The sequence below is a fragment of the Triticum dicoccoides genome, chromosome 6A (genome assembly GCF_002162155.2).
Source record: "Triticum dicoccoides isolate Atlit2015 ecotype Zavitan chromosome 6A, WEW_v2.0, whole genome shotgun sequence".
Lineage (NCBI taxonomy): Eukaryota > Viridiplantae > Streptophyta > Magnoliopsida > Poales > Poaceae > Triticum > Triticum dicoccoides.
The window spans coordinates 167784096-167792100 of NC_041390.1; positions in this window are offsets into that span (position 1 = coordinate 167784096).

An 8005-nucleotide genomic window follows, 5' to 3' on the forward strand; every position below is an offset into this window, starting at 1 on the left:
CATCATTAAGTGAATGATCTGATCGACATGACCCATTCCATTAGCTTAGCACCCGATCGTTTAGTATGTTGCTGTTGCTTTCTTCATGACTTATACATGTTCCTATGACTACGAGATTATGCAACTCCCGTTTGCCGGAGGAACACTTTGTGTGCTACCAAACGTCACAACGTAACTGGGTGATTATAAAGGAGCTCTACAGGTGTCTCCAAAGGTAAATGTTGGGTTGGCATATTTCGAGATTAGGATTTGTCACTCCGATTGTCGGAGAGGTATCTCTGGGCCCTCTCGGTAATGCACATCACTTAAAGCCTTGCAAGCATTGCAACTAATAAGTTAGTTGCGGGATGATGTATTACAGAACGAGTAAAGAGACTTGCCGGCAACAAGATTCAACTAGGTATTGGAATACCGACGATCGAATCTCGGGCAAGTAACATACCGATGACAAAGGGAACAACGTATGTTGTTAATGCGGTCTGACCGATAAAGATCTTCGTAGAATATGTAGGAGCCAATATGGGCATCCAGGTCCCGCTATTGGTTATTGACCGGAGACATATCTCGGTCATGTCTACATTGTTCTCGAACCCGTAGGGTCCGCACGCTTAAGGTTACGATGACAGTTATATTATGAGTTTATGCATTTTGATGTACCGAAGGTTGTTCGGAGTCCCGGATGTGATCACGGACATGACGAGGAGTCTCGAAATGGTCGAGACATAAAGATTGATATATTGGAAGCCTATGTTTGGATATCGGAAGTGTTCCGGGTGAAATCGGGATTTTACCGGAGTACCGGGAGGTTACCGGAACCCCCCGGGAGCTATATGGGCCATGATGGGCCTTAGTGGAAAAGAGAAGAGGCAGCCCTACATGGGCCGTGCGCCCCTCCCCTCCCTTGGTCCGAATAGGACAAGGAAAGGGGGCCGGCCCCTCTCTCTTTTCCCCCCTCCGCGAATCCTATTCCAACTAGGATTGGGGGGGGGGGGGATCCTACTCCCAGAGGGAGCAGGACTCTCCTGGCGCGCCCTCCTTGGCCGGCCGCCTCCCCCCTTTTGGTCCTTTATATACTGAGGCAGAGGCACCCTAGAGACACACAAGTTGATCCACGTGATCTATTCCTTAGCCGTGTGCGGCGCCCCCAGCCACCATAGTCATCGATAATATTGTAGCGGTGCTTAGGCGAAGCCCTGCAGCAGTAGTACGTCAAGATCGTCACCACGCCGTCGTGCTGACGGAACTCTTCCCCGACACTTTGCTGGATCGGAGTCCGGGGATTGTCATCGAGCTGAACGTGTGCTAGAACTCGGAGGTGCCGTAGTTTCGGTGCTTGATCGGTCGGATCGTGGAGACGTACGACTACATCAACCAAACGCTTCCGTTGTCGATCTACTAGGTATGTAGATCATACTCCCCCTCTCGTTGCTATGCATCACCATGATCTTGCGTGTGCGTAGGAATTTTTTTGAAATTACTACGAAACCCAACACACACAACTCCCTCTCGTCGTCCATCACCCGCCCAGTGCGCTCCGCCGCGGAGCTCCCTTCCAGCGTGCGTGCAGGCTGCCGCCTCCTCCTACCGGCGAGCTGCGCCTGCAGCCGCCGTGAGCTCTCCAGCGTGTGTCCTCTCACTCTCCCTCCTTCCAGGGCACGGCGGCCCAAGCCCCTGGCCATGGCGCTCGGCTGGCGGCAGCCCATGCCCCTGGGCGCGGCGGCCCGAGTCCTTGCCCCTGGCCATGGCGCTGGTTGGCGGCGGCCCGTGCTCCTGGGTGCCAGCTGCTCCTCGCGTGGTGCTCCTTCCCGGAGTCGGCCCTGGCTTGGCGTGCGATGGTGTGGCGGAGATGGTGGAGCTCGGGCCTTGGTCAGGAGGAGAAGGGAGAGAAGAAAAAGATAAGAGGAAGAAGAAGGAACTTACATGTGGGTCCCACATGTAAGATAACGGTCAAACAAAATAGTCAAACAAATAGAATGTTTAGGAGTGGGTCCGACCTGTCAGAATATGGTTTAAACTGCTAGTGACGAGAGTTTTTGGGTTTTTTGAAACAGCCGACCCCTGATTTGGTAGTTATCAGCGAAAAAAATATATTCGATAGTTTTTTGCAACCCTAGCTTGTAAAGTAGTACTTTTATGCTATTTACTCGGCAATTGCTGAGCGGCAGCCGGCCTCCCTCCTGCGCCAAGACGAGAGCGAACGAATGGGGATGACGATTGAAGAGGAATTTCTAGCGGCATGTTTTTTTTTCATTCTCGAGGTGATTGGGCTGCTTATGGGCCGAGCAACCAACAACGCTACTGATTCTCGCTTGCAGTTCCTGCCGTCGGATGTCTCGTTAACGGGCGATACGCTTAGGACGTCCCTCTGTAGTAGTTGCTACTACGTCAGAGGATGTCGTTCCTCGTTGGAGCCTTGGAGGTGAGGCTGGGTATCTCGGTGGGGGCGATAGGAACGAGGACGACAGAGAGCGAGGGTGACGATGGCAATAATGGATGAGAGAGTAGCACAGCATGTGCCAAACATGTATGCGTAGGTGTATCCCGGACCATATATGAAACACTAGGCCGACACTAGCCTGCCGACGGCCCGACGGATTCCAGATCCCCAAGCCCATTCCAACGCCGAGGATACCGGCCTGCTTGGTGCTCGGCCTCTGAAAATCCGCACTCCCCAGCCTATTACACGAGGTTACTTTTACAGAGGCTATTGCTAACATGGCACATATATACCGCCTGCGTTTCTATTAACCATGCTCTTAGACTAAACTGAGATTTTTTTTGGTAAATTAGTTCGATGCTTCTGCTTATGGAGCTATCATTATTGGAGTGCTGAAGAAAAATCTATATCAGTTTTCACAACCAACTGATGGCAACAAGTTTAAAATCTATTCTTACTATATTCTACACAATCTACCAGAAAAAGGTCCATTTAGCCCCCCCCCCCCGCCCCACCCTCCGGCCTGATGCACACAAAAACAAACAAAATAACAGTGTCGACCAATCGCAAGTAACTCGTTTTCATTTTGTTCAATCACACCTCTTGTGCATGTGTCAAAATGTCAGCGCGACTAAGGGAACAACAGAGGGATCAATCTGAGTAAGGAAATGGCCTGTACTGTCGAAGGGGAAGAAGATAGCAGTTGGCAAAGTTGAATGCACCACGTCGGATGAAAACACAGCACAAACTACTCAGCCTAGAAACAAGGTTTAAACTGCAAACCTTAGCTTTTCACAACAGATGAATATGTTCGTGCTTAATTCTCTGTTCTAGGTTTAGAATGATGTTCAAAGCTAGAAGACTACCATGATTAGAAGTGGCAACAAAAGATCAGCTACAGCCCCCCTATACGTAAGTAGCAAAAGGTGCTCCCACAAGTTATTTGTAGATTGCATTCCAGAACCACTTTGATTTTTTTTTCATTTTGACAATGGTACCAACTACCAATCAAAATGCACCCACTAGCGAGCAAGAAGCTAATAGCACTGAGAAGAAACAAGTCTGAAGCATTAAGAAGTAATGTATCTGATAATTTTGAGGCTTTAGGTTTTCAGCTACTATAGTTGTTGAGTTGCTGGCTCCTTTTGTTGCCGAGTGAATCTGCAATAGCAAACACAGTAATTCAGTTAGCCAACATTTACCTGCTCATGACCCTGCATTGCGGTTTGCTAGCCAACACGCACAGCGGGATCATAAAATTCAACAGAAAAGACTTTAGAAAGAGAAGCAGAAGCAGGTTAGATAGAGTTAGTAAATTTTCTTCCAGATAGAAGAGGGCAGTGCATGCAATTTGTAGAGAGGGATTCTAACATGAAACAAACGAACATTAGAGCAAAATCCATTTTCACATTTACAGCATTTAGGAACAGGAACAGTGTTGTTGTGTTGAGCCACAAAAATAGGATTTACAGTTTTCTATTAGAGAATATATTCGGTTTGTATATTTGGTAGTTCAAATTGTAATCTATCTCTACTATCCTTGGCCCCCAAGTTTTGTATCTTATATAAACAGCCCTTTGAGGCCCTAATACATATTCAGAATTCAATAATCTTCATGGTATCCGTCACCTAGGTTATCTTCTCCACATGGCCTCTCCGCCGGCCCCTCCACCTCTTCCGGCGCGGCCTCTCTTTACCGCGGCCGAGTTCAACGCCGCCAGATCGCCATCTGCCTCTTCTTCCTCCTTCAACCCTAGTTCCCTTACCCACCACCAATATGCCCTTCACGCCACCACCAAGTCTTCGGCGCCAACTCCATCCACTTCGTCGTCGGCCCCTGTCCAGCCGCCTCCAGGCTGGCGCCCGAGCCCTAACTACCGCGGCAAGAATCCCGTCTACCGGCCGCCCCAGCCTCGCTCCGCCAGCTCCTCGGCGTCATCATCATCATCGTCTACACCGGCATCTACTCCAACGGCATGGCACCAGCAGCAAGATCCCTGGACCGGGCTGGTTCAGGCGTGGCCCATGCCTTGGTCTGCTCCTTCTCCTTACGGCGCTCCTCCAGCATACACGGGCGCCTGGAGCCCGGGCCATCGTCCTGCCACCGGCTCCCCTTGTCTCCTCGGACCCCGACCGCCGGCTCACGTCTACACCGCCACTACTACACCGACCACGCCCGGCGCCCCCGTGCTTCCGCCCGGCTACGCCCTGGTTCCCTATGCGCCCGGTGCTCCTTCGGCTCCGTCACCGTACGCATACGGGCAGCATGCACCAATGAACATGCCTGCTCCCTCTCCTACGACCACATCGCCGAGCTGGGATCAGGCTGCTTTCATCGCCGCCATGAACAATTTCATCCTCAACAACGAAGGTACGGATTGGATTTTCGATTCTGGTGCATCTACGCATATGTCTTCAACTATGAATTTTTTGTCAGCTTGTTTCCCTTCTTCTTTTTCTTCCATTACCATCGGTGATGGTTCTACTATTCCTGTCTCTTGCACCGGTGATTCTTACATCCCCTATTCTTCTAACAATTTTCTTTTATGCAATATTCTTGTAGTCCCATCCTTAATTACTAATCTTATCTCCGTTCGTCAGTTTACCATCGATAATCAAGTTATTGTGGCCTTTGACCCCTTTGGTTTATCTGTGAAGAATCTGACAACGGGGGAGGTTCTAGCTCGGTACAATAGCACCGGCGATCTTTATCCTCTTCATGGCGCCCCCACTTCCACTCCTCGCGCCATGCTTGCATCAGTTCATCTATGGCATCGTCGGCTTGGTCATCCTAATAAAGCTACACTATCATCATTGTTACAGGAATTTTGTATCCCTAGTTCTAGTGTCCCTCATGATTCCTCTCTTTGTAATGCCTGTCAATGTGGCAAACATGTTAGACTACCTTTTGGTACATCCTCTACTATTAGTACTTTTCCTTTTGAATTGCTCCATTGTGATCTATGGACCTCTCCAATTCCTAGTGTTTCTGGTTACAAATACTATCTTGTAATTCTTGATGATTATTCCCATTATGTTTAGACCTTTCCTCTCCGAGCCAAGTCCGATGTACACCCAATTTTTCTCAATTTTCGTCAATATGTTCTAACCCACTTTGGTCTTCCAATACGCTTTATTCAATGTGACAATGGACGAGAATTTGATAATACTCGCAATCGCACTTTCTTTCTTTCTCACGGCATACTTCTTCGTTTTTCTTGTCCCTATACATCTCCTCAAAATGGCAAAGCAGAACGCTCTCTTTGTTCCATCAATGATATTCTTCGCACCTTGCTTATTCAAGCTTCTCTTCCTCCCCGTTTTTGGGTTGAAGCATTACGCACTGCCACACTTCTTATCAATATTAGACCAACCAAAACATGTCCTCTCTACACTCCCTTTCAATCCCTCTTTCTTTCCCATCCCGACTATCTTTCCCTTCGCGTTTTTGGTTGTCTCTGTTTTCCCAACATCACTTCTACCACTTCTCATAAACTAGAACCTCGCTCTTTACCCTGCATTTATCTTGGTCTCTCCGATGATCATAAGGGATCTCGCTGCTTTGATCCCTCATCCGGCCGTGTCATTATTTCCCGTCACGTCGTCTTTGACGAATATACCTTTCCCTACGCTGCCACACAAACATCATCCACAACCCAACCTTCCTCTGTTCGTTCTTCATCTCCTCTCCTCCCTCGTCTAGCTCCTACCTCTATTGTCCCGGAGCAACAACCACCACCGCATCAGTCTTCCATGCCTCCACAGCAGCCTTCTGCACCGCCCACTTCTCCTTCACCACAGCCTTCCGCGCCTCCCACTCCTCCCTTGACAGCAGCTTCCTCTCCTCCCACGCCCATCTCCCCTATTGTTGCTTCTCCTTCTTCCTCTTCTTCCTCCACACCGCCTCTTCCATCTAATGCCGTTCCTATAATACCTTCGGCCAATGATCATGTCATGTGTACTCGTGGTAAGCGTGGCTTTCACCTCCCTACACGACGTCTTAACCTCACGGCCGTTCCCACTATCTCCCCTATTCCTACATCTTATAAACGTGCTCTTCTCGATCCTCTTTGGCACTCTGCTATGCGTGATGAGTTTCATGCTCTTCAGCAAAATAACACCTGGACTCTCATTCCCAAACCACCCGGTGTCAATGTTGTTTCCGGCAAATGGGTTTTCCGTCACAAATTTCATGCTGATGGTACTCTTGCTCGTTATAAAGCTCGTTGGGTTTGTCGTGGGTTTTCTCAGCAACACGGTGTTGATTTTGATGAGACTTTTTCTCCAGTTGTAAAACCTAGTACCATTCGTGTTGTTCTCAGTCTCGCTGTCTCCTCCTCTTGGCCGATCCATCAGTTAGATGTTAAAAATGCCTTCCTCCATGACACTCTCAATGAAACTGTCTATTGTCAACAACCTTCGGGTTTTGAGAATTCCTCTTCTCCTGATTTTGTTTGTCTTCTTCACAAATCTCTGTACGGTCTTAAACAAGCTCCTCGTGCTTGGTTTCATCGCTTCACCACCTTTATTCACACAATAGGTTTTACCGCGTCTAAATCTGATTCATCTCTCTTCATTTTTCGTTCCTCCTCCCATACTGCCTATCTTCTCTTATATGTTGATGATATAATTCTCACTGCCTCTTCTGATTCCTTTTTACAACACATTATATCTTCTCTTAATCGTGAATTTTCCATGACTGATCTCGGTCCTCTTCATCACTTTCTTGGGATCACTGTCTCCGGCACTTCATCTACACTCTTTCTCTCTCAACGCCAGTACATTCTTGACTTGCTCTCTCGTGCAGGGATGACTGACTGTCAACCATGTCGTACGCCGGTCGATGTTGGTACCAAGTTGTCGGCCGACGGTGAACCTTTTTCTGATCCTACTCTATATCGCAGTATCACTGGTGCTCTCCAATATGCCACACTCACTCGTCCTGATATATCTTATTCTGTTCAACAAGCGTGCTTATATATGCATGATCCTCGTGTTCCTCATTATTCTCATGTCAAGAGAATACTTCGGTATCTCAAAGGCACTATTGATCATGGTCTTCTCCTTAATTCTTCCTCTCCAACAAGCTTGACAGTTTATTCTGATGCAGACTGGGCGGGTTGTCCAGATACTCGACGATCTACATCCGGCTTTTGTGTTTATTTGGGTGACAATCTTGTTTCTTGGTCTTCTAAAAGGCAGGTTACAGTTTCCAGATCGTCTGCAGAAGCTGAATACATGTCTGTTGCTCATTCTGTGGCCGAGGCGGTGTGGCTCCGTCAGCTTTTGGTTGAGCTCCATCGACCAATCGAGCGTGCAACTATTGTTTATTGCGACAATATTTCTGCAGTCTACATGGCGTCCAATCCTGTTCAGCATCGACGCACCAAGCACATCGAGATTGATATTCATTTTGTTCGTGAAAAAGTGGCTCTTGGCGAGGTCCGTGTGCTTCATGTTCCTACCACTGCGCAATTTGCTGATATTTTCACCAAGGGGCTCCCCACTGCAGCATTCACTGGCATTCGCTCCAGTCTCAATATTGTTACACCTGATGTTGACACTGCG